The sequence below is a fragment of the Mauremys mutica genome, chromosome 16 (genome assembly GCF_020497125.1).
Source record: "Mauremys mutica isolate MM-2020 ecotype Southern chromosome 16, ASM2049712v1, whole genome shotgun sequence".
NCBI lineage: Eukaryota > Metazoa > Chordata > Testudines > Geoemydidae > Mauremys > Mauremys mutica.
Window position 1 is genome coordinate 29,403,171 of NC_059087.1, and position 27,160 is coordinate 29,430,330.

The window sequence follows — 27,160 nt, forward strand, 5'->3', positions numbered from 1 at the left end:
CCTTCTATTTCTGAGTTCTAACCCCCTACAGTAACCTACAATTTGGGTCTCTCCACCTAGGGGAACCCCCAACCCTCTGTCCCCACCTTGCCTCAGTGGCTACTGCCAGTCATCGTCTAGCCCACTCTCCCTGGGGCAGACTGCAGCCCGTAAACCACTCATCATCGGCAAGGGGGGTTGGACCAGCTGCCTCTGCCTACCTCTGGGCTGCCTTCTGCAGCGCCAGTACCTTTTGTGGGCCCTTAACTAGGCCTGCAGCCTGAGGGTTTGTCAGGCTGGAGCTCCCCAGCTCCCTCTGCCCTTCCCCACCACTGCTCCACCTCAGGTACCCTGCTCAGCTCACAGGAAGCCAGGTCCTTCTCTCCAGGGCCGGCTCCAGACCCCAGCGCGGCAAGCACGCGTGTGGGGCAGCCCTTTCCCGGGGGGGCGGCAGGCTGGGCCGGCGGACGTGCCGCAGTCACGCCTGCGGGAGGTCCACCGGAGCCCCGGGACAACCGGACCTGCTGCAGGCATGACTGCGGAGGGGGCGCTCGTCCCACGGCTCGGCTGGACCTCCCGCAGGCATGACTGCGGCAGCTCCAGCGGAGCTGCCGGACCTGCGAACTGTCCGCAGCTGCGGGAGGTCCACTGGAGCCGCGCGACCAGCGGACCCTCCACAGTCATGCCTGCGGGAGGTCCGCTGCTCCCGCGGCTCGGGGGCGCCTCCCGCACATGACTGCTTGGGGCGGCCAAAAAGGTAGAGCCGCCCCTGCTTCTCTCTCAAGGAAGCTAGAGAGAGTGTCTGTCCTTTCCTTCTCGCCCACCACCCTCTTATAAGGGCCAGCTGGGCCCTGATAGCTCTGGCTACAGCTGTGGCTGCTTTGCCAATCAGCCCAGCTTCTCTCTGCCACAGCCCTCTCCAGGGCTGCTTTAACCCCCTCCGGGCCGGAGCGGGGTGACCACCCTGCTACAGGCAACCAGAGAAAGACACTGTATCTGTTATGCTTATAAGAAACACACAGAATCTTTTTCAGGGGAAAAGGCAATAGGCCGTGTTTATTGGAGATACAACAATTAGCATATGCATTCAATCGCACCACACACACACAAACACACTCCCGCCAGTCAATGTTATAGTTACCAATCCAGAGTCCGGATCAATCTAGTGGCCAGCAAGGTTGATCACAGGTAGTAGGAGCCAGGTTCTCTCGGTCGTGACACGATGCTCCAGGGAAGTCTTGGCAGGACAAACCCAAAGTTTCATGGCAAGGCCCCCTGTAAATATAGTGATTTTCCTTCACTGGGACCAATGAGTTTTGCACTGTTGTGCTGTAATCAATTGTCGTTTGACGAGTGCTTGTTTTCTTAAATTGTTCTTCTCATCCTTTATCTTGTTCTTTTATCAGTCTCTCAGGGAGTTACCTCATTCTAGTTTGGTTCACAGCTCTCTTGTCCCCGTTGATGGGTGCCAGCTACATCTTTTAGAGTTATCAATCTGCCCTCCTCTGACATCTCAATAGGGGCGTGTTGCAATCTCCTGGTGCCTTTACGTCTGTCCTCGATTCCTCCCTAGAACATCTGTTCCGGTGATGGCCTTCACACTTATCTTCTAACACACACATTTCTCAGTCACACACAAAACAGGATTGATTTACACAAAGCATTTGAACAGGAACATCAAATTGCAATGCAGGAGAAAACAATCATGGCGTTCTTTTACTTATTTCAAAATGCTAAACCTACAACAAAGCGGTGACCCTAAAGGTCTGTTACTGCCTTGAAATCAGCTTCAGACACAAGATTCTGGCACACTAGGCCATTCCGTTCTGCTTTCAGAAAGGGTGGCTGGCAGAATATGGTCAAATCATATCATACATCAATACATGCTACATTATTATACTTTATCCTTCATTCTAAATTATATAAAATACATAAAACATAAAATCCTAATACTACATATCCAAAGTGTGGGTCCACCATGGGTTCATATAGCGGCATTACGATATTTTTTATTTTATTTTCTATCCCTTTCCTAATAGTTCCTAACATACTGCTAGCCTCTTTGACTGCTGCTGTGAACTGAGTGTTGCCCAGTGGTGAGGGTCTATGGCTGCACTGCTCAGTGGAAAGAGCCTGTGGGGCTGGTAGTAGGGGAACCCGGCCCTCCTTGCTCCAGGGGGTTCAGACCCAGGGCCTATGACTAGCAGGTTGCACATGTGGCCTGGGGTGGAAGCCAACATGCCTGCTCCCTGGGCACTTCCTACCATAGCCTCTCCCCCTCCAAAGTCACAGCAGGGGCCAGTTTCTGGAGTCATGGGCAGGTGTCCTCCTGGCCAGGTGTCCTCCTGGCCATCATCCAGAGGTTCTTCTCCTCCAATTGAGGCTCTCTATTCCCAGTCTCCACGGGGCCTCTGGTGGCTCAGCAGCGGAGTCCAGTCCAGGCGGTGTGGAGCTCCCACAGCCTCTCTGCAGCTTCAGCTTCTCTGAGGAGGGGGCATTCTGGGCACAGAGCTGCTTATTAACCCTTGGTTCCCCAGTGTGGGGCTTACACACCCCATCAGAGGCATTGGTAGCAACTAACAACAGGCAGAATGTGGGAGAGAGGAAGCCAGACTACGTAATCCCACTGCCAAGGTGAGCTGGTGGCTCCTGAGCACCCTCTTTCCTCACCCAAAGGAGGGGGTGGCAGGGAGACCCCTACATTTCAAGGAAACAGACACATGGTAGGAGTGCGTGGTCATTCCTCCTCCTCAATCTCAGAGGGTGGCCACATCCGTTCATTCTCAGATCCCTCTCTAGGCAAAGATTAGAGAGGGGATTAGCAGTCTCTAAGGCCTTGGGCCCTCTACGCAGGGCCATGCAGCAGGTAGTCCAGGGCGCTGACTGCACGCAGGGCAGAGCAACAAAAGTCTAGGGGGCTCAGGCCCTCAGGCAGGGCACAGCACCAGTCTGACGTCCTGACTCTCATAGACTCATAGACTTTAAGGTCAGAAGGGACCATTATGATCATCTAGTCTGACCTCCTGCACAAGGCAGGCCACAGAATCTTACCCACCCACTCCTGTAACAAACCCCTAACCTATGTCTCAGTTATTGAAGTCCTGATGGCAGTCAAATGCAGGCCTCCTGGCCTAAGGGGTGGGGTTGGCAGCAGAAGGTAGGGGGACCTGGGCCCACCCTACTCCACTGGGTCCCGGCCCAGGGCCCAAACGGTGGTGGAGTGTTCCACCATTGGCTCAGCAGGGATCTGCCCAAAACACGCTGACCTATATTCAGGCAACAACACAACCAGACTATCATCTGGTATCCCTGGGCTGCTTCCTACGCTGCCCCTCAGGATGTGCCTGTATCTCAGGATTGTCCTCTGTATCCTTGGGGTACACCACCAGCAGCCGTCCCAGCAGCTACTTGGCTTCTCCGGTGGCAGGCAGATCAGGCAGCTCCGCCCAGTCCTCAGCACTGCAGGCGTCCTCTTCAGGCTCCAGCCCCAATGGTGGGCGGGAGGCATCTGTCACCTTTGGCAGCTCCAGCCTGATTGATCAGCTGGGCCTGACTTTTATACTTCCTGTCCCACCCCTCTGCTTTCGTGGGGGTGTCCTGGCTCTGCCCACCAATCCCTCCCGGTCAGTCTCAGAGGGCGAGGATGCCCCCTCACTACAGTATGAGGACTCTGAGGCAGGGTCTGTTTTTCAAGGACAATTCCCTGCCCTGTTTTATTCCTGGTGCAAAACCCAAGATGTGGATTATACCCCTTGGTCTGATCAGTGCTTGGGAAATGGACTTCCTATGTTAGTCAGTAGGTGCTAATTTCTGCAGGAGGATTAGCACACCTGTGGGACATGACATCACAAACGGGTTGGCAACCCCGCAGCTCAGCTTTCAAGTTACTGTGCGGTCATTATCCCACCCCATGCTGCCTGTCCAAACAGGCCTGATTCCCATTTACCCTGCTCAGTGTCAGGGCAAAAAGACCAAAAGGGAGGGGGGGGGAGGGGAAGTGATAATCAGGTTTGATGTTTTTAATGTAAAAAACTAGGAAAAAAATCCCACCTGCCTTTGTTTTTAAAGGGAAAACAAAAAAAAAAGGTTTGATGCCATCTTCACACACTAGAAAGGGGGGAGAGAATGGAAAGAAAATACAAGGTACTAAAGGGCTCTAGTAGAGAAAGGCAGAACAAATGGCTGGAATCTGAAGCCAGATAAATTCAAATTAGAACAAAGATGCAAACTTGTACCAGTGAGGGTGATCAACCAGTGGAACAAACCCCCTAGGGAAGTGGTAGATTCCCCAGCTCTTGACGTTTCAAATCAAGACTGGCTGATGCCTTTCTGGGAGATATGCTCACGAGTTATTGGGCTCAACACAGGAATAACTGGGTGAAATTAAAAAAAATTAATGGCCTGTGCTGTACCAGAGGTCAGACTAGTTGTTCTAATGGTGCTTTCTGGCCTTAAACTCTATGAATTTATTAATACTATGGGTGGTGCAAGTAGTGACACTATACTGAAGGTCATAGGCCTCGACTCCATGGGTGCTGCAGGCCTGGAGCACCCATGGGGAAAAATTAGTGGGTGCTCCACTCCCACCAGCAGCCAAGCTCCCCCTGCCCCCCCTCCTTCCCCGAGCATGCTGTGTCCCCGCTCCTCCCCCTCCCAGCGCTTCCCACCCATCGCCTAACAGGTGTTTGGCAGTGCTTAGGACTTTCCGGGAGGGGGAGGAGGTGGTAAAGAGGCGGGGCAGGGGCGGGGACTTGGGAGAAGGGGGTGGAATGGGGGCGGGAAGAGGGTGGTGCAGGGGCAGGCAAGGATGGGGCTGGGGTCGAGCACCCACAGGGCAGAGGGGAAGTTGGCACCTATGCTGAAGGTTGCCCACCATTTTCTATTATAAGACTATGTTTCAGTTGCTTATAACTTTGCCAAACGTAAACCATTTGGGCTGAAATCCTCCGTACCAGGTCTGTGTCTCAGGCTAATTTAAAATTTCAGATAAAGTGGTTCAGGCATTTCAGCTAATGAGGGGGGAAATGCACTGATTTGTCCATGTTAATTGTTTTTTTTACAATCATTTGGCCGAGAAACTTTAGTGCCACTATGCTTTGGAGCAGGGACATAAAATTGGCAGGAGGAAATACCCTGGTGGCAGGGATGTGTCTTTTGCCGCTCCTGTGACAAACCACACAAATTTGGTCAAATTTTAAGTCTTTGAAAAATCTCAGTTTGCCCATACTCAGTTGAGACCTGTTAGAGTTTTGCAGCTAAATTCTCCAAAGATTCAATCTGCACTGAGCATGCTCCATCCCCTCCCTGCTTCTATGTACACCCAGATTGTGAATGAACCATTCCCACAAAGTGATGGAGTGTGCTCCACCCTGGCCTGCACAGGCTGAGCAGGGCTTTCCCTGTGATTTCCCGTCCTGGCTTCCAGAGATTGTTGTGATGTCAGACACTGGACCAGAGGGAAATCAGGGAGACCATCTCTCCTGTGCTCTCAATGCCTCCCTGCTGGTGTCCAGACAGTGAGGAGGAAGAGGGGAAGGAAGAAAGCCCCTTATTCAAATGAGGCGGGCTGAGGGGGGGGGGGGGGATAAGGGTGGGAGCAGGAACCAGAATGGGGGATAGAGGCAAGAACAAGGGGGAAGAGTCAGAGACAGAGGGAAGAAGACCAGAAGGGGGATAGAAGCAAGAGTGAGGAAAGGGGGAAGGAGAAGACTGGGGGAAAGATAGAGACAGGGGTTAGGGGAACCATGGACAGGAGCTGGGGACGAAAAAGGGGTGGCTAGAGCTGGTGAGAGGGCAAGACAGGAGCAGAATGGGACAGGAAAAAGTGAGGCGAGAGGCAGAATGCTCTGCAACCACTGGACATGCCCCCCCCCCCCCCCCGGAATCTAGAATTAAACCTGGATTCCTGAGCCTTGGCATTCCTTTGTTGTCAGCAAATAGGCATGAAACCCAAATGTGATGGCAGGTCCACACAATAGATAGATAATAGCCTTCTACTGCTCTGTTACTCTGTTAGCTTAAATGGCAGAAGACTGGGCTGTGAATCTAAAGGTCTCACCCTTGCTCATGAGCCATGTGGGGGATTGTGACAGGGTGTGCCCCCCCCACTCACCTTGAAGGGGTTAACAGAGGGACCAATTCACTTATTAGGCTGAAAGGAAAGCCCTAATTAGGGGAAGCTCACCTATGTAGAAACAGATGAGGCGTCTATAAAGCCAGGGAGCTGGTGGCAGAAAGAGGCTGCAGAGAAGTCGTCTGCAGTCACTCCCTGGGGGAAGGGAGGTATGTTTGGGGCTATAGAAATTAGTCTGCAGTTACTCCCTGAGAGGAGGGAGTTTGGCCTGGTAAACCCAGAGTGGGGGAGCTAGGTGGTGTAGGAAAGGCTCAGGGAAAAGGCAGCAAGGTTCAGGATGGCGCAGACCTTGTCTACTGATTAGAGAGTCCCTGAGCCAAAACCCAGAGCAGAGGGTGGGCCTGGATTCCTCTACCAGCCATTGGGGAAGTGGCACCATGGGGCAGCGAATGGGAAGACTGCCTGAAACTTCTGGTAAGGAAAGACTCCGATACCTGGAAGGGGGAAACATGCACAGTGACCTGGCCGGAGGGCAAGTCACAGAGAGGGAGCACCCTCAGCGACAGAGAGGGAGCGGTAGCCGGGTGTGCAGTGAGGAGCAGAAGAGGGCCTTGGGCCTGGGAAGAACTACTCCTCAGAGCAGCCAAGAGGAGGCACCACCTGTGATGAGTGGACCCCGTGGCAGGGATCAATCTGTTTCCATGTGATAATTTTTTTTATTTTAAATTTTAAAGTTTTATAATAACCTTAGAAAACTACATCCGAAAATTTACATTAAAAGAACATTCAGGTTTCAAAGTCAAGCACTCAAAAGTTAGTTAATACCCAGAATTAAGGTTGCCCATTCACATTCCTCCATCTTCCTTCATTTTCCACCTCTGTCCCATCAAAAGAGTCTTCTAGTGATCATTCCCTTTGGTCATAATCTGATTAGGGTTCCTGAATCTTTCAGTGACTTCAATTTCCCTTCCACCTTTCCTCCAGAACAAATACCACTCACATGTTGTATTTATGAAGCCCTCATGATCTTGGCTCATAAACAGAATACTACACATGTTCCACCCAATGAGATGGCCTTGGGTTTCTACAGGAATGTCACATTGTGAGCTCTTACATACCCAAAATAAAGAGCTGCCCTTCCAGGAAACAAAGAATCTCAAAATACCCAAAGGTATTCTCAGTCTGAACAGCCCACTCTCCCCTCTGGCCAGGGTAGAGTCTTCCTCACTCTGCTGCTGTCTTCCTCTTCCTCCTTAGCACATGAAGCAGCTGGGCCTGGTAGACTGACATAGTCCAGCTGCCTTGATTTTCCAGGCCTTTAACTCTTTCTTGCCTGGCCCATAAATTGGGCAGATAGGCCCAGGAAAGGGAAAGGACTGTGAGTCTGACTTGTCCCAGGTGGTCTTAGCTCAAGGTCATCGCACAGGGCCATTCCATATAGCACTTTGCAGAAGAGTGAACTCCCTGCTGGTGTGTCCACTCATGGCAGGATGTGGTGTAGCAGATTCATCTAGCACTCCCCTGCCAACAGTGGTCTCTCTCCTTGTGACTCAGCCCTCCCATCAGGTCACTGGAAAATCTCAGCCCTTCTGATGTAACAATAGACTCCAATAAACAGAAGTCCAACTAACAGTTCAATGACATTGTGTTAATGTCTCAGGTACCCCCAGGGTCACCCTTCTTTCAGGGATCCTGTAATACCTCAATCAATCCCAAATGAAAATATAAGTTTTAAATCATGACTACCCTCCTCAGTCTTGAACCTTCATCCCTCTTGAGTTTCCCCCATGCTCTGTTCCTCGGATGAACCCCTCCCATGGGTTCCTGGCTAGAGGCCTGGTCTCTGCCCTTTTATCAGGGTTCACCACCAAAGGCTGCTTCATCTCAGTGGCTTCTCCATGTCTGCCTTGGCTCCACTCTCTACTGCCAAGAGAGGCACTGCAGAGTTCTTTCCCTCTCTCCCTGGAGCTCCTTTCTGTTCTGGGCTTCCTCTCTTTATAGTAACCACCCAGCTCCCCCCACAGCTGGGATTCATCTTTAATTGGGCCTTATCCTCTAGGTGTAGAGTTGCCAGTTTTGGCTGGACGTATTCCTGGAGGTTTCATCACATTACATAATCTTTAAGTAAAGCTTAATCTTTAATTCCTGGAGACTCCAGGACAATCCTGGGGGATTGGCAACCCTATCTAAGTGCCACCAGGCATCCTAATGGCGCTCTCTCAGCCTTTTGGGCAACCCTCTCACTCTCTCAGCCAGTTCAGATTAGCTGGAGATCAGTGGTCACTGGCAAAGCTGAGCCTCATTCCCCTTAAAGGGCCAGCCAGCGACACACTTCCTGTCTCTTACTACATGATGTTGCTTTGCTTATTGGGCTCTATAAAGTGTATTAAGTTAACCTGCCTAAAGGCACGTTTACTGTGCAATAATGTCCACACAGGGACTTGTAACAGGGTGGCACTCACCTCTTGCAAGCACCAACTGTCCTAGTGCGTGTGCCTGCACTCTCTCTCTCTCTGTGATTGCAGTAGGTCTTCAGTGACTCAGCCCTCCGGCCGAGTCTCACACAGTGTGTATGTGAAGCACAAACCAAAACACCCCTTCTGGGATAAAAGTCCAACAAGGGCCTATCCCAGTACCCCTTTTCCATTGGTGTCTTCCTGCAGCCCTCCCTTGTCTCAGTCCTTATTCAGTCCTGCAGCCCCTTCTGGGCTAGCCTTCCAGTAGTCCCTGGACTCTGGTATGGGGCCATGCCCACAGGGCTTCCTCCTTGGAGACTCTTCACCTTTTCTGGCCCCAGCTCTCCAGGTAGGCCATTAAATAGTTCAGGTCCCCTTCCTCACAGCCCCAGCACCTTCACAAACACTTCATCCTTACCGTAGGGCTGACGTCTTGTATTCAGTCCCAGCAGCCAGCCAGGAGCTCCTTCTTGCTCCCCTGGTCCCTGCCAGCAACTGCTGTATTCACAGTCCTGCTGCTTCTTCAGCCAGCCAGCCAGGAACACCATCCTAGCTCCTCGGGCTCTAGGCAGCAACTGATTGTCTCTGGCACTACAGCTCCTTTTATGTGAGCCTGCTGGGCCCTGACTGGCTGCTCCCTGCAGCCTCTCTCTGATTGGCTGCTTCTCCTGCAACCTCTCTATGCAGCTTGGAGGACTTACGTCCACTGCTACTTTCTGGGACAGGTGTGGTAGGAACACAAAACTTTCAGCAGATGGCCTCAGGGGGCCTGGTTCACCCCATCACAAGACTTCATGCAGAGAAGCTAGTGTGCTGTAAAGTCACACCCTAGTCTGCTCTGCACTAACTCCCCTGTGAAGACAAGCCCTAAGTGTCCAGGTTCTACTTCACACCAACAGCTCCTATTTGCATTCCCCTGTTGACTTCCATACGAACTTCAGAATACTCTGTATTTTCTAACACTCACTTTTGGCAGCCAGTATCTCAATTTTCCATTCCTAGACCAACATTTTCCAACCTGGCTGAATAAAGTTAGGCACTTACATACATCTTTAGGTACCAAAATTAGTGACCTGACTTTCAGAGGAACTGAGCACCTCTAGCTCCTAACAAAGTCCACATTCAGCACTGTGGGAAAGGCCCCCAGGCTTTTATTTAGCTGCCCAGGTATGGATTTAGGCATCGTTTGTACATTTTGAGCTGAGTGTCTCATAGAGAGAGGTTCACCTACCTGTTTGTTACAGCAGGCTGTTCTAGAGAGGAGCAAAGCGCAGGAATGAAGCTCCCTAAGTAAGAGAAAAGAAGACATTTCCATAAAAAGGGGTTCATGGTATTTTCCCTTTGAACTAATCTGCAAATATAAACTGCTACCTAGGGTAACCAGATGTCCCGATTGTATAGGGACAGTCCCAATTTTGGGGTCTTTTTCTTATATAGGCTCCTATTACCCCCACCCCCGTCTCGATTTTTCACATTTGCTGTCTGGTCACCCTACTGCTACCTGAGGCAGGTGAAGGCAGCAATGAGCAAGGGAGTGGTTGGGCAGACATGCCTATAAATAAAAGGAATAGGACCACATTCACCCAGCTGGCGCAAAACACCCCATTAGCAGCAATTAGGGGGAAAACACTTGGCTCTTCTAAATTTCTGAGCTCACATGCAGCAAATCAAACAAATCCTCAGAGATCCCACACATGTCATGTAAACTACAGAGTATTTTCACTGAATGCTGTGATTCATTTCTATAGGCAGGAGGGTTGGGCACTGCCCATTTAAATACACCTCTACCTCGATATAACGCAACCCAATATAACACGAATTTGGATATAATGCGGTAAAGCAGTGCTCTGGGGTGGGGTGGGGCTGCACACTCCAGTGGATCAAAGCAAATTCAATATAATGCGGTTTCACCTATAATGTGGTAAGATTTTTTGGCCCCCGGGGACAGCGTTATATCGAGGTAGAGGTGTAATACAAGGCAATCTGGGGTGCTTTGTGGAGTACAGAGAGCTGAGCTGCATGTTCCACTTTAGAGAAGAGTCAGATTCCAGGAGGAAAGGACCCGGAGGGGATCTTTCAGTGAAGAGCCTGGAGTGTGGCATGACATCACAGGAACAAGTACAGCCAGAGCGCTGTGAACCAGCACAAGGTTCTCAGTCTTTAATTATGCTCCTTATGGGAGACCCTTTGAAGTTCCTTGTAAAAAATCAGGGCAATGGAAAAACTGAGAGCCCTACTACTGAGCTATTGAGTTGCCTGTGGCTGTGCTTTAATTTCTCATGGGAAGGACCTTGTAAATGAGGTCAGCACAAAAACGGTATGGGACCGTAACTCTTGCAACACCTACCCAGGTTCTTCCAGGAGCCTTTACACCCAAAGCCAGAGGCAGAGCTTTAGCTCAACAATCACACTTGTGGAGAATGTTAGGTAATGGGTTTACCTAATGTTATTTTACACATGGGATTGCGGGAGGTAAAACCTGTTGCTGGCTAGGAGATGCTGATTTAATACTGGGGGATTCTGTAAAGGCCCATTTGGTTGCTTAGCGCCACCATGGAATGTTTGTTCAAATGCCAGCAGCTGAGTGAAGACTGTTGGAGGGGAGAGTTGAAGCCAGCTGGCTGGAGGTGGGTTGTTCTGGCATCTCAGTGAAGGTGCCAGGAATGGAGTCTCAAGACACTGGCGATCATCTAGTGGCATTGGAGACTAATGGGTCCAGGCTACTGGGAAAGTGGCTTTGAGATGAGTCCAGCGGAAGTAGGACTCAACGACTTCTGCGAAGGAAGTCTGAACTGGGATCTGTAATAAGATGTTCCTGTGCTTGAGAGGGTAAAGAGGACACCTCTAGATGAACAATAACTGAGGTCATTCGTGGGTTGATCTGCAAGTGACAAAGTAAGAGTTTGGAGAACTCTTGTTAAGCTTTTCTTGCAGTGGCCTTTGAAGAGCACTTACCATATGTACTAGTCTACACCCACTTCTGGGGACCAGTTCCTTGGAAGAAGAGCACAGAGTACACAGGGACATGATATAATTTCAAAATATGAAGCTGAGTGGTGGCAGCAGCTACCCAAGCCCGGGACATTGGATACCTGGGGCTGTGACCACACTGCGTTCTCTTTCTGGAGAAGTTGTGGGTCACTTGCCAGGGACGTGTTCCAAAGCATTTTTACTTTCCAAATCATGCTGCAGGTTTTTGAGTGTGTTTGTCTGTGCACATATACAGCACATCAGCATTTGCAAGCAACTCAGGAAACATTGCACCAGGGTTGGACAGACTTTTCTCAGGATTAAATATGAACTCTCTTAAGAGGGTCTGGTTACTCACTTGCAGGCTGACACGTCTACCTCCATGGGATTCCCACTTGAAACAGTTCCTCTGGGAGATACCTAACAGTAGCTCAACTGACAGGTTCAACCCCCCATTGGTTTGACTCACCAGCCTACAAGTAGTAAAATAAGGTGAAAAACCAAAGTGCTGGTGGTGTCTCTAGTACCTGAAATTGCCTTTGCTAAGTGGCCAACCTTGCTTACTCCAATACTGGGCCTTGGAATGATGCCTCCATCATGCAACCAACCCCCTTGACTTCTTAGGCAAAGCCACTCATATCAGTGGCACTCAGATGGAGTGCCCTGACGTTACCAAAGGCGAGGTGTGTCCCACCACGGGGACCCGGCAGACAATGAACACTGCAGGGCCAGGCAGTAGTGCTACTGTAACACAGGCTAAGGCTGTGTAGTTCATTCCAGTCTCTTTCATGGTGATTTACAGCTTGGGGTTCGGTGAGTTTGCGAGGCTCAGCACATATCCTAAATCTTCTGTCCAAACAACTCTTGCCATGAAGAAGTAGGGAGCTATGGGCTGTCCTGTAACGGGCAGACAGAATTGATGGCAGTATTGTCACGGACTCACAGATTGTGCCCACTCCTGGCCCCGTGCGGTCTGTGGGGGGGTGCCCCTTTCAGTGAGACAGCCCTTCTCGGGGTCCACTCTCTCTCGGGGTCAGGCCCCTCCACCTCCTGGAGCCGCACCTCTCTGAGCCTTAGCACGTCTGTCTCTCGCTGTGGGCCCCCTCAGGGAGTCCCCTCACTCTGGACCCACCGGGCCTCCTCACCCACGAAGGGGTTGATGCGACCCTGTTCTCTAGACCGGAGTGACTCTCAGCCAGCATAAAACAGGAGGGTTTATTGAGAGTTGAACACAGCACAGGAAACTCTCAGGGCCTCAGGCCTGGCCTCCCTCAGCCCAGCACATCCCAGTCTCCCTGAATCCAGGTGGGCTCTGCCTGCTCCCCCTCTCCAGCCCAGAGCCCCCCTGCTTCCCAGCTGGGCCTCCGATATCCCCAGCCCCAACCCCGCCTCTGTCCATTGTCTTCTCTCCAGGTAAACAGGGTCGTAAACAGGAAGGCCTGGGTCTCCTCTCCACTCAGCCCTCCTCTGGCTGGAACCGGCTGGTCAGGTCACCGGGGTCCTCTCTTCACAGCCCATTGTCCTCCCACTGGCCAGAACCAGCTGTGTCTCCTGAGCCGGGTCTCTGGGTCACCAGTCGCTGGGGTCTCCATCCTCCAGGCCATCAGCCGGGGTCCCAAGTTCCCTTTCCAGTCCTCTGGAACAACAAACTCCCTCTCCCCTCACCTCGTTAAACCCATAACACCCAGGGAAAACACAGAAAAACCAAGAAACCCCCCCACTTCATCACAAGTATCCCCACAAATTCCTCCTGGTGACAGGAGAGGAACATGAGAAAAGGGCACAGCCAAAGGTTCTGGTGCATTTGCCTGATCATAACTGAGTGTGCCCCTTCTGTGGAGATCACACAGAAAGGCAGCTGCTCTGAACATCCACCCCAACACAGTAAGGAGGGTGTGGAATATCAATGCTCCCTGATTGAGCTGACTAATAGAAATGTTCACAGCACCCTCTGTCACATCCTAAAACACCATGAGGTGACACCACAGGTGCCAGCCAGCAACTGGACCTGAGAGGTATGTGCAAACAATTTGGTACCAAACCTGGTCTTTCCCAACATAAGAGATGGCCCGTCCAGAGGCAGAGCACATCGAAGCCAGTCATCCTGAACAAAACCTGCAATGTGGAATGCACAAAGTGGTCAGCTGAGGATGTTCCCTGATCTCAACAAAAGGCTGCAGTGCCAGAGTAACATGAGTATCTTGTCAAGTATCAGAGGGGTAGCCGTGTTAGTCTGGTTCTGTAGAAGCAGCAAAGAATCCTGTGGCACCTTATAGACTAACAGAAGTTTTGCAGCATGAGCTTTCGTGGGTGAATACCCACTTCTTCGGATGCAAGACAATGAGTATCTTGATTTCAAAAGAAATCAAAGGCAAGATGCCAAAACAAGTTAGTGACAAATGAAGGGAGCTGAGCCTGGTGAACAAGGACCAACCGGAGCTCATCAATCTGGGATGCAGAATAGCCAGTCCCACCGGTTTAAGGAGCCTGAGTCCAACCAGGAACTCAGGAATGCTCTAAAGTGAAAAGGGAGATCACCTCTGAAGGACTGGGAGCATCTAGAGTTTGAAAATGAGGTCCTGCCCATGTGGGTTCAGGGAGAGCCCAATGTCAGAACCTTTGATGAAACTGCTTCCATTGATGTTCTCCCCTCCTTCCGCTCAGAAGATCCCAAGCCAGCTAAGAGACTGAATGAGAGAGCCAGCAGGGTCAAGGGTGGAAAGGAAAAATCTTGGATGAGAAAAATAGCAACCAAGAGGGGCACTTACCTATGCTACTGTGAAGGAGCATGGTCTCTCACTGGCCAGGAAGGAGGCTAACGAGCTCCTCTGGGCCTGTGCTGCACTAACGAGGTGCACTTCACAGCTTGTTCAGCCTGGAGGGGTGTAAAAAGGGAAGCTTACCATAGAAAAGGTGGTGACCAGGAAGAAGACTGCTCCACACAGAGACTGCTAGTAACAAAGGTAGGCCAATCAAGCAGGAGACAGACATGGAACGTACTGCTTCCAGAGCCATCCTGGCTGACAACCAAGCAACACTCCCAAGGAAGGTAGGAGGTAAACCCCACAAAGGAACTTAGACTTTCACAGATGGAGCCCATGAAGCCCTATCCAGGGGCTGTCTGAGAGGCTGACCCCTGTTCCAGCCAGACTCTCCTCTCTTGCCAGGATGCAATTGCTCCAGAGAACTCCCCCAAGTGCAGCCACTGGGGAAGTTGAGGGAAAAAGGCAGACAGTAGGACCTAGGGACAAGTGGCCATCTCTGTCTGTACAGTTAATGACAATTGTCACCAGACAAATCACTGAAGAGTGGACAAGATATGTATGGGTCAGACAAGCCACCCAGCACATCCAGCCAAAAATAACTCAAAAAAGCAACTTGCAGAAATAGGGACCTGCTATCTATTATATGTTATTTCAACAGATCCACACGTCTTACTGTCCCACATTCCACACATTTGGGAGGTTATTCTGCCTTAACGCTGCTGAGGACACTGTTAAGGTTTTGTGTTCAGAGTGCAAGTTGGATGAAGCTGGGGTACATATTTCTGTTGGGTATCTGTTGGAGGTGGATGTGAAAGCCCTGCAGAGCACTCAAGTGCAAAGTCAGTACATAAGAACAAACATAAGAATGGCCATACTGGGTCAGACCAAAGGTCCATCGAGTCCCGTATCCTGTCTTCTGACAGTGGCCAATGCCATGTGGAGGGAATGAACAGAACAGGTAATCATCAAGTGATCCATTCTTTGTTGCCCATTTCCAGCTTCTGGCAAACAGTCTGCCCCAGTGAGCGAGGCTAGATGATGACTGGCAATAGCCCACTGAGGCAAGGTGGGTTTAGAGCAGGCCTGCACAACTCGTAAAGCGTCGAGGGCCACATTACTCCAAAGAAAACAGCTGAGGGCCAAAACCCCCCGGCCCCACGGAAACACCCCCCCAGCACCGCCCGGCCCCACGGAAACACCCCGCCCCAGCGCTGCCCAGCCCTGCAGAAACAAACCCTCCTTCCCCAGTGCCACCCCACCAAAGCAGCTGTGGGCCAAAAAGGAAGGTTGGGGGTGGGGGGGGTGATACTTTATTAAGAATTTTTCAATTAAATCAAACAATTTTTAAAAATTGTTAATGAATCATGGAAAAATGAAAAACACCTGTTCCGTTGAAAGAAAACATTTGTACTTTTCATAATTACCTTTCAAACTGAATGAGAGATATTACATCTCTTTTTGGCAACAAGCTTGTTGTATTCGGGGGTCATATTTGAAGTGGATATTTTCATAATGTCTTCCAAATGGTCATCAGTCAGAGAAGAACGTTGCTTGTTTTTATTCATGTTCATGATGGAAAATGTTTGTTCACATATGTAAGTGCTTCCAAAAATGCTGAACGTTTTCAGTACAACTTCGATAAGATTTTTGTATTTTTCATTGTCCAGACTTCTGTAGAAGTCCCGCAGGCTGCTTTCTCTGTGCTTATTTTGGTAAACTGCTAAACATTGAAGTTCAATAACCTCTAACTGCAAATCTAGTGGCACTTCCTCTGGATCTACAGAAAAGGGATCTTCAATCAGCTTTACCTGGATGTCTTCTTCTTTAGACAAAGTAAGTCTTCTGTCAAATTCTTCAATCAAAAGATTAATGTGCTTTGCGTATTTTTCTCCTAACTCGGCGTGTTTGTGCTGAGGGATATGCTGTGCACAAGTGGGAAAGTGACACATTTCACCTTTTGACAGCTGACTTCTGAAAAGTTTCGGTTTCATTTTGAAAGCTTTCACTGCTGCACACATTTGACATATATGTTGATTTTTTTCCCTGAAGTTGAATGTTGAGATCATTCAGGTGGCTGTAATAGCACAAAAGAAAAAGATCTTGATTCCAGGACTCATTTTCAAGCTCTGGGAATTTTATTGGCCCATCTTCTAGGAATTTTGCTACCTCCTCTTTCAAAGCAACGAAACGCTGGAGCACTCTTCCTCGACTCAACCACCTCACTTCCATATGGTAGATTAAGTCGCTGCACTTGGCATCTACCCCTTCAAGAAAGGCTCAAAATGTCCTATGTTTTAGTCCTCTAGAACGGATGTAGTTTACAATGGAAACTACCACTGACATTACATGCTCAAATTTTAGGACTTTGCTACACAAAACTGGCTGATGTATAATGCAATGATGTTTGGTTATTTGTCTCCCGATAAATTCTTCAAGAAGAGTAACTGCTCCAACATTTTTTTCCGCACATAGCTGGAGCACCATCAGTACAAATGGCTACCAAGTTTGTGAAATCTAATCCCAATTTATCGTTCATGCACTTTATCACTTCACTGGAGATTTCTTTTCCGGTTGTGCGACCCGTCATGGAGCACATGCCAACAAGTTCTTCAGTAATTTCAAAGTTTTTATCAATACCTCTAATAAAAATAAGAAGTTGGGCGGTGTCTTTTAAATCGGTGCTTTCATCCATAGCGAGGGAGTAAAAGCAGAATTCACTGACTCTCTGCTTTAACTGATCACTTAGATTGGTAGAAATGTCAGCTAGTCTTCTCTGTACAGTCATGTATATTTCCCTCTTTTCTGGACATAACTCAGATACAGCAATCAACATACAATTTTTTAAAAACTCGCGTTCTGTGAAGCATTTCCCAGCAGCAGCAATTTCCTTAGAAATTTGAAAGCTTACTTTAGTAACCGTATCGTTCTCAGTGCTCACTTTCTTGAAAATTTGCTGTTCTCCACTAAGGTTTTTCGCTAAACTGGCTGCTTTAATTATTTTTTCATTTGGGTTCAATTTGGCGAGATTGGGATGTTTAGTTTCAAAGTGACGCCGAAGGTTGTATTCTTTCGGAATGGCTAACATTTCACGACACACGAGGCACAGTATTTTGTCTTTGGAAACAGTACATAAGTATTTATTCGTCCATTCAGTGTTGAAAACTCTGTGCTCTGATTCTATTTTTCTCTTTTTCTTTTCACTCATGGTATCCGTTATGAAGCTCAAGATTTTGTTGAATAAATTCACACAGAAGGGAAACACTCACAGTCACACACAAAGAGAAGAGATATCTCACGGCGCATGGCACACTAGCAAGGCACTGACGGTGTGTGGAAGCCTGTAGAGAGGGAAGGAAACGGTGCGCATAGGGTGACCAGATCACAGCAGTGAAACAGGACCCGCCCCCTCCCCGCTCGGCCCCACCATCACACCCCTCTTCAACCCCCCAGGGTTACTATATTACTGCACACAGCAGTCAATCAATGTAGTTGTAGATAAATCTCTGCATTATGCATTTTTGCATAACTTTTATATGACTTTGTATTGAACCTTGGTAATATGTTATAGTGGGCCCCTAAGCAGGGCCGGCTCCAAGCAACAGCTTATCAAGCAGGTGCTTGGGGCGGCAACTCCAGAGCGGGGCGGCACTTTCAGGTATTTGGCGGCAATTCAGCGGAGGGTCCCTCACTCCCGCTCGGAGCGAAGGACCTCCCGCTCAATTGCCGCAGATCGCAATCGCAATCACAGCTTTTTTTTTTTTTTTTTGGGCGGCTTGGGGCAGCAAAACCCCTGGAGGCGGCCCTGCCCCTAAGATAGTATAATTAAGGTAAAAGAAAAATTTCTTCTGTGCACATTTTTAAAGCAGAGTTCACATTTGTGTGCCATGAGATAAATGTGCCCAAGCGAGTAAAATGCTTATACATTTAAAAAGTTTTAATTTGCAATTTGTGTCAATTTATATGGGTTTTCAGATGGAGATATAAGAAAAACAAAAATTTGTGTTTTAAATTGAAAATTTTCCTAAAAAATATTAATAAATGATTATCAGCCAAGAATAAGATATGTAATTACAAATGCATTTTAATTTCCTTATTGGTCAAAATGTCAAAGACTGCTAAACTAACCTTACTGTTTTTCCCTGCGAATTTTTTCATTTGCCCATTCAATATAAACTCTGTCCAGATCTATCAGTTCTCAATCCAGCTGGTAACTCTTAATACATGTCAGCACCTCACACTGAACCCCCCACTCGCTAATTTCCCAATACACACAGATTTCTCCTCCCTCCCTCCCAGTGCCCTTCCCCACAGCCCCACCACCACAACTAAACAATGCCCCACACAGACCACCACTGCCCAGGGCCCTGACACACACACCCCTACTGCCCAGCACCCCCAACAGGCCCCCAATGCCTAGCACCCCAAAACACACAAACTTCCCCCACTGCCCAGCACCCTCCACACCCTCACAGCCCAGCACCCCCCGCACACCTCCCAGACACTCACTCCACCACACCCTGCCCCCTTCCCTGGCTGCACTCACCAGCCCAACTGGGAGGTCTCTGGCTCCTAGGGTGAGAGCGGCAAGGGGAGTCTCCAGACTCTCCACGTGCTGCGCCCACCACAAGCGCGATCTCCGTGGCTCCCAATCCCATTGGCCAGGAAAAGCGCCAATGGGACCTGCAGAGCGGGGCTTGAAGCACCGGCAGCACGCAGAGGGCCTAAGAGCCAGCAGGTCCCTCTGGCTCCAAGATTTGGGGGGGCCAAAAAGCGCTCAGGACGGGGCGGTGTCTGAGCCCTGTGTCCCGCTGGGGGGGGGCGGTGGCGCGTGAGGGCTCCGTGCCTGTGTCCCTCTTGGGGTGGGGGGGGCGGCGGCGCGCGAGGGCTCTGTGCTCGTGTCCTGCTGGGGGGGGGGGCAGCAGCTCACGAGGGCGCTGTGCTCGTGTCCTGCTGGGGGGGTGCAGCAGCGCATGAGGGCTCTATGCCCATATCCCGCTTGGGGGGGGCGACGGCGCGAGGGCTCCGTGCCCATGTCCTGCTGGGGAGGGCAGTGGCGTGTGAGGGCTCCGTGCCCGTGTTCCAGTGGGAGGAGGCGGCGGGTGAGGGCTCCATGCCTATGTCCTGCTGTGGGGGGGGGGCGATGGCGCGAGGGCTCCGTGCCCATGTCCTGCTGGGGAGGGCAGTGGCGTGTGAGGGCTCCGTGCCCGTGTTCCAGTGGGAGGAGGCGGCGGCACGTGAGGGCTCCATGCCTATGTCCTGCTGTGGGGGGGGGGTGGCGGTGTGCGAGGGCTCCGTGCCCATGTCCCACTTGGGGTGGGGGCTGGGGGGGAAGTAACTTACAGGACTTACCGGTACTGCCGGATTCCTGAGGGGGCGTGGCCTCGTCCGGAAGAGGCGGGGCCTCTCAAGATTTAAAGGCCCTGGGGAACAAGCTGTGGCTGGGAGACCCAGGGCCTTTAAATCAACCAGGGGCTCCCAGCTGAAGAGGTGGCTGGGAGCCCCCCAGGGCTCAGGGGCAAATTAAAGGGCCCAGGGCTCCGGCTGCGGGGGGGGAACCCCGAGCTTTGCGGGGCTGGGGCAGGGATTTAAAGGGCCCAGAGCTCCTGCCACTGAGGGGAGCCCGAGGCCTTTAAATCCCGGCCCCAGCCCAGCCGCCAGAGCCAAGGCTGGGATTCAAAGGGCTCTGGGCTGCCCGCAGCCGCAGGGAGCCCTGAGCCTTTTAAATCCCAGCCACAGCCGGGATTCAAAGGGCTGCCCACAGCCACGGGGAGCCCTGAGCCCTTTGAATCCCGGCCGCGGCTGGGATTTAAAGGGCTCTGGGCTGCCCGCAGAGTGCGGTGTTTCCCGTGTGTGTGGGGTTTAGAATCCCCCCCCGGGCTGCACAGTGAGCCTCTGCGGGCCGCATTGGGGGGTTCCCCTGGGAGGGGAGACCCAGAGCAAGGGGGTACTGCTGGGGCAGAACCCCAAGGTAAAGGGCACCGGGGTCTGAGTGGAACACAGGGCCAGCGGCAGGCGAGACACCAGCCACCAGGAGGCGCTCTGAGGCTGAAGAGCTAATTCCTAAGACGACCAGCAGGAGGTGCCGCACCGGTGAGTCTCACCTCGCTTCAAGGCCATAGACCCAGTTCCAGTACAGCACCAGGGGAAGTGATTCTATTCCCAGTATTTTCTGGTCTTCCAAAAGAACAGGGGATAGAGACCGCTATTAGAGCTCAGATGCCTAAACTCCTTTGTAAGATCACAGAAATTTAGGATGGTAACTCTTGCAGCTGTAATTCCTACAGTATATTCTGGAAATTGGTTCATGACCCTCGCCCTTTGGGATGTGTATTTTCATGTTGCAATTTACTGGTCTTACAAGAGGTTTCTTCATTTTACTGTCAACCAAGATCACTTTCAGTATCGATGCCTTTTGGCATCTCCTCTGCCCCCTAAGGGTGTTCTCAAAGGTCATGGCAATGGTAGCTCCTCACTTACACAAGCTATAATCATCTTCTCTTACCTCGACAACTGGCTGCTCAACAGCCGGTCGTAAGATGAAGTTCCTTCCACAGTACAGACATCCATGTCCCTGTTCTACAGGTTAAGTCTTCAACTCAATATTGAAAAGTCCACTTTGACGTTAGTATAATGGATAGATTTCATAGGGGCTTCTCTGGAACCAAGGCTTACCTACCTGTGGACAGGTTTATGATCCTAACAAACTTCATTTCCAAGGTTCAAGTAAGCTCCCAGATGTTGATAATAAATTGTCTTCAACTCCTAGGACATATAGCAGCTTGTACTTTCATAACACAACATACAAGGTTACACCTTTGCTGCTTCCAGGTAGGGCTCAGAACCGTCTATCACAAACACAGAGTAGACAAGCTGTTATCTGTCTCAGGCTAAGCACTGGACTCACTCAAGTAGTGGACAAACTTGTCTAAAGTCTGTGCCTTTCACAGACACCGCCCTCGCCCCATTCCTTTCACCCAACGTCTTCTTACCATCGCTATAATGTGGGATGGGGAGCACACCTAGCCATGCATACTGTTCAGGGCAAGTTGTCTGCCCAAGAGCCTGTTCTGCAGTCTGGAACACAGAGCAGTCAGGAACGCATGTATCTTTCTTCCATTAATCAGGGGCAAATCTGTCAAAGTCACGACAGACAATATAGCCTGCATGTTCTACATAAATCGTTTGGGGGGGAGGGGACAGGCAAGATCCTCCTCCATTTGTACGGCAGCAATACAACTATGGAATTGGTGTACAGCCCATTACAGCCTCATCTCAGTTTCTTACCTTCCAGGCATACAAAACATCATAGCTGATGATGTAAGCAGACGCTTCTCCCAAGATTACACGTGGAAGCTGGACTCTTGAATTCTCAAACCTATTTCCCTGACCTGGGGGCTTCCAGAAGTTAACCTCTTTGCCACCACCACCAATAGGAAACGCAGGAAATTCTACTTGAGAGGAGGGCTGGATCATCAGTCCATAGAGAATGCCTTCCTCATTTCGTGGACAGTCTTCTTTATGCATATCCACTGACATCATTGGTCACAGTGTTGAACAAGATCAAACAAGATAAAGCCAGGGTCATTCTAGTTGTACCAACTTCGTCAAGACACGTATGATATCCTTACCTGATTCATCTGCTTCTTGTCGACTATTGAGACTTCCACCCATTCCCTATCTCCTGCCTTAGGACTCTGGTCAGACTCTTCACCCCAACCTGAGAATTCTTCAGCTCAGAGGTTGGCTCCTCAACGATTCTCAGGGATACAGATTTCGTATTCAGTAGAAGTGTAACAGGTACAGTTAATCATCAGGAATATATCTACAAAAAATACCCTAAAAAATGGAAGCAATTCCACCACTGGTGTGTCCGGCAACAGTTTTTGCCTGTTCACTTCTCTCTCTCTCTGCTGCTCTTGATTACATGTTGGAATTGAAAAAGTCAGGTCTTTCCATGAGTGCCTTCGAGGTTCATCTGGCCACTATCAACGCTTTTCATTCACATGGTCCTAGCGGGGGAGCCAGAACAGTACTATGTATGCATGAAGTGCCGCCTAATAGAGCTGCTGGAGGAAAAGATCCAGGGTCTAGAGTTGCAGGTAGAAACCCTGGTAGAGCATAGAAGGGGGTTTGAGCAGCTGATGGAGCAATGGCAAGTAGTGTCTGAAGGGGAATGCCCAGAGGTACAGGGGGAAGCAGGGGCTAAGGCCAGTGAGGGGGGACTGCCAGACGAGGAATATGGGCGGTGGAAGCATGTGACCATGAGAAGCAGGCAGGGGAAAAGGAGAGCCAGTGAAGGAGAAATAGAGCTAAGGAACAGGTTTGAAGGTTTGGAGAATGAGGAAGGGGTACAGCAGGTGGTAGCTGACGGTGGGAGGGCAAGGAAAAAGAGAAGAGCGGCTAGTCCGATAGAAAGAGGGGAGGAGTTCATGGAGGCAGCACCAAGTTTGGGCCCAGGGAGGATACAGGATGGCTTAAGGGGAACCACAAGGGATGATAGGAATGGAAGGAGCTTGCAACCAGGGGGGACGGAGGATAGGTTAGAGGACCGCACTGTCCCCAGGCAAAGGCAGGTATATCTGATTGGAGATTCCATACTGAGAAGGTTGGACAGGCCTGTGACCAGGGCCGATCCAGAGAACAGAAGGGTGTGCTGTCTACCGGGCGCTAAAATACGGGATGTGGACCTGCAGTTGAAAAGGATCCTGAGAGGAGCAGGTAAGAACCCTTTGATCATCCTTCATGTAGGAACAAATGACACGGCTAGATTCTCACTAGAGAGAATCAAGGGAGACTATGCCAGGTTGGGTAAGATGCTCAAGGAAATTGAGGCTCAGGTGATCTTCAGTGGGATTCTACCTGTCCCTAGGGAAGGGCGCCAAAGGGGTGACAGGATCATGGCAATAAATAGTTGGCTGAGGGAGTGGTGTTACAAGGAGGGCTTTGGGATGTATGGGCACTGGGAGGCTTTTGGGGACAGAGAACTGTTCTCACGGGATGGGCTCCACCTAAGTAGGGAAGGAAGTAGAATTCTAGGAGGGAGGCTGGCTCATCTGATTAAAAGAGCTTTAAACTAGACATTGGGGGGAGACGGTTGGGAGAGGTCCAGGTACTCTCCACGCCAAATTTATACGTTGAGAGTGAGAACAACAGTATAACAACAGATATAGCCAGAGGGGGACGGTTAGGTATAAGGAAGAGGGGGGGGACGGATACTGGACCGACAGGTCATACTGGTAGTACTGTGTCCCTACCAAGTTGGGTGAAAAGGGTGAGAGGAGCCAAACAGCAAAAATTAGGATGTTTGTTCACCAATGCGAGAAGCTTAGGTAACAAAATGGAGGAACTAGAGCTCCTGGTCCGAGAATTGAAACCGAATATCGTAGGAATAACCGAAACATGGTGGAACGGTAGCCATGACTGGAGTACAGGTATGGAAGGGTATGTGCTGTTTAGGAAAGACCGATACAAAGGTAAAGGTGGGGGAGTAGCATTGTATGTCAATAATGAGGTGAAAAGTAACGAAATAACTAGCAATGCAATGGATAATACGGAGTCTGTTTGGGCAATGGTCACATTGGGGAAGAAAACTACTAGAGCGTCCCCTGGGATAGTGATTGGGGTGTGCTATAGACCGCCGGGATCTAGCCTGGAGATGGATAGAGAGCTCTTTAATGTTTTTAAGGAGGTAAATACTAATAGGAACTGTATGATCATGGGAGATTTTAACTTCCCGGATATAGATTGGGGAACAAATGCTAGTAATAATAATAGGGCTCAGCTTTTCCTAGACGTGATAACTGATGAATTCCTTCATCAAGTAGTTGCTGAACCGACGAGGGGGGATGCCATTTTAGATCTGATTTTGGTAAGTAACGAGGACCTTGTTGAGGAAATAGTTGTAGGGGACAACCTTGGCTCGAGTGATCATGAGCTAATTCGTTTCAAAATAAATGGAAGGATAAACAAAATTGCATCTGAGACTAAGGTTTACGATTTCAAAAGGGCTAACTTTACTAAATTGAGGCGACTAGTTAGGGAAGTGGATTGGACTAAAATATTTAGGGATCTAAAGGCGGATGATGCCTGGGGTTATTTCAGGTTGAAGTTGCAGGAGCTGTCAGAGGCATGTATCCCAAGAAAGGGAAAACGGTTCGTAGGTAGCAGTTTTAGACCGAGCTGGATGAGCAAGCGTCTTAGAGGAGTGATTAAGAAAAAACAGAAAGTGTACAAGGAGTGGAAAATGGGAGGGATCAGCAAAGAAACCTACCTTATTGAGGTCAGAGGGTGTAGGGAAGCAGTGAGAAAGGCAAAGAGCCGGGTGGAGATGGACCTAGCGAAGGGGATTAAAACAATAGCAAAAGGTTTTTTAGCCATATAAATAGGAAGAAAACCAAGAAGGAAGAAGTGGGACCGCTTAAAACTTTAAACGGAGTGGAGATTAGGGATAATCTTGGCATGGCACAATATCTGAACGAATATTTTGCCTCGGTCTTTAATGAGGCTAATGAAGGGCTAAGGAATAGTGATAGAGGGACTGATGGGAATGAAGATATGGGGGTAGACATTACGGTATCTGAGGTGGAAGCCAAACTTGAACAGCTTAACGGAAGTAAATCGGGGGGCCCGGATAATCTTCATCCTAGAATATTAAGGGAATTGGCGAGTGAAATTGCAAGCCCGTTAGCGATGATTTTTAATAAATCTCTAAACTCGGGGGTTGTACCGTTTGACTGGAGATTAGCTAATATAGTTCCTATATTCAAGAAGGGGAAAAAAAGTGACCCGGGTAACTACAGGCCTGTTAGTTTAACATCTGTAGTATGCAAAGTCATGGACAAATTTTAAAGGAGAGAGTGGTTACGGACCTTGAGGCCAATGGCAACTGGGACAAATTACAGCATGGTTTTACGAAAGGTAGATCGTGCCAAACCAACCTGATCTCCTTCTTTGAGAAAGTAACAGATTTTTTAGACAAGGGAAATGCGGTGGATCTAATATATCTTGATTTCAGTAAGGCGTTTGATACGGTACCGCATGAGGAATTACTGGTTAAATTGGAAAAGATGGGGATCGAAATGAAAATCCAGAGGTGGATAAGGAGCTGGTTAAAGGGGAGACTGCAGAGGGTCGTATTGAAGGGTGATCAGTCGGGTTGGAGGGGGGTTACCAGTGGAGTTCCTCAAGGTTCGGTTTTGGGACCGATTTTATTCAATCTATTTATCGCTGACCTCGGAACCAAAAGTAGGAGTGGGCTGATAAAGTTTGCGGATGACACAAAGTTGGGAGGTATTGCCAATTCGGAAAAGGATCGGGATATCCTCCAGGGAGATTTGGATGACCTTGTAAACTGGAGTATTAGTAACAGGATGAAATACAATAGTGAGAAGTGTAAGGTTATGCATTTAGGGATGACTAACAAGAATTTTAGTTATAAGCTGGGGACGCACCAGTTGGAAGTAACGGAGGAGGAGAAGGACCTAGGAGTCCTGGTTGATTGTAGGATGACTATGAGTAGGCAATGTGATGTGGCCGCTAAAAAAGCTAATGCGGTCTTGGGATGCATTAGGCGAGGTATTTCTAGTAGAGATAAGGAGGTGCTAGTCCCGTTATATAAGGTGTTGGTGAGACCTCATTTGGAGTATTGTGTGCAGTTTTGGTCTCCCATGTTTAAGAAGGATGAATTCAAACTGGAACGGGTACAAAGAAGGGCCACTAGAATGATCCGAGGAATGGAAAGCCTGTCGTATGAAAGGAGACTTGAGGAGCTCGGTTTGTTTTCCTTAATCAAAAGAAGGATAAGAGGAGATATGATTGCACTCTTTAAATATATCAGAGGGATAAATACCAGGGAAGGAGAGGAATTATTTCAGCTCAGTGCTAATGTGGACACGAGGACAAACGGATATAAATTGTCAGTCAGGAAATTTAGGCTTGAAATTAGACGAAGGTTTCTAACCATCAGAGGAGTGCAATTCTGGAACAGCCTACCGAGGGAAAGTGGGGGCGAAGGACCTCCATGACTTTAAGATTAAGCTAGATAAGTTTATGGAGGGGATGGTATGATAGGATAACGGGTTTAGTCAATAGGTCAATAACGTGCCACAATGGTAATTCGTACAAAGGGTCAATGATAGGATATTGTTAGCCTTTTTCCAGAGGGTCTGGCTGGAGAGTCTTGCCCGCATGCTCGGGGTTCAGCTGATCGCCATATTTGGGGTCGGGAAGGAATTTTCCTCCAGGGTAGATTGGCAGTGGCCCTGGAGGTTTTTCGCCTTCCTCCGAAGCATGGGGCAGGGGTCGCTTGCTGGTGGATTATCTGCTACTAGAAGTCTTTAAATCATGATTTGGAGCATTCAACAGCAGAGTCAAGGGAGAGAATTATTTCAGGAGTGGGTGGATCGGCTTATGTGGCCTGCATCTTGCAGGAGGTCAGACTAGATGATCATAATGGTCCCTTCTGATCTTGAATTCTATGATTCTATGACCAGTAGAAAGATTCTCAGTGTTTGCCCACTCCGCAACAGTAAGATTAGTCAAGGGAATGACAACTTTCTTTCCTCAAATTAACCCTCCCTCAGAACAGACGCTCCCCAACTTATGCAATTGTTCCACTCTGGAAAGCCTTACATAACCCGAATTTTACATAAGTTGGAATCGTATATTGTGCAAGCATAAAAAAACAAACAATTACAACATTTTCTGCTCTAAATCAATCTTCTTTTGCTTACGAACTGGTCCTGAACTCTTGCTATTTCTTGGTCGCTTTCCAGGCACGATTTGAATGAAATAATAGGGTGAAATAACAGAAATACAGTATCACTGAAATAACATGAGACAGAGGCTGTGAGAACGCAAAGCCTTCCCTTGTAGGAGATGCTACTATTGTATTCCTCTGCACACCGCACTACGGTACA

At 49.4% G+C, this 27,160-nt stretch overlaps 1 long non-coding RNA gene across 2 annotated transcripts in view; it reads right to left on the reverse strand.

The window, feature by feature from the left end:
- Positions 1-1,033: 1,033 nt before the first annotated feature.
- LOC123351216 overlaps positions 1,034-27,160 on the reverse strand; it is a 56,821-nt gene continuing 30,694 nt past the window's right edge. The window contains exons 1-3 of one of the 2 annotated variants that reach the window (XR_006573957.1): positions 10,856-11,015; positions 9,740-9,794; positions 1,034-2,774 (exon numbers count right to left, since the gene is read on the reverse strand). This is a non-coding gene — a long non-coding RNA (uncharacterized LOC123351216). Of the gene's footprint in view, positions 2,775-9,739; positions 9,795-10,855; positions 11,016-27,160 lie in introns of those variants that run through there. The other variant, XR_006573956.1, reaches the window with a different exon arrangement.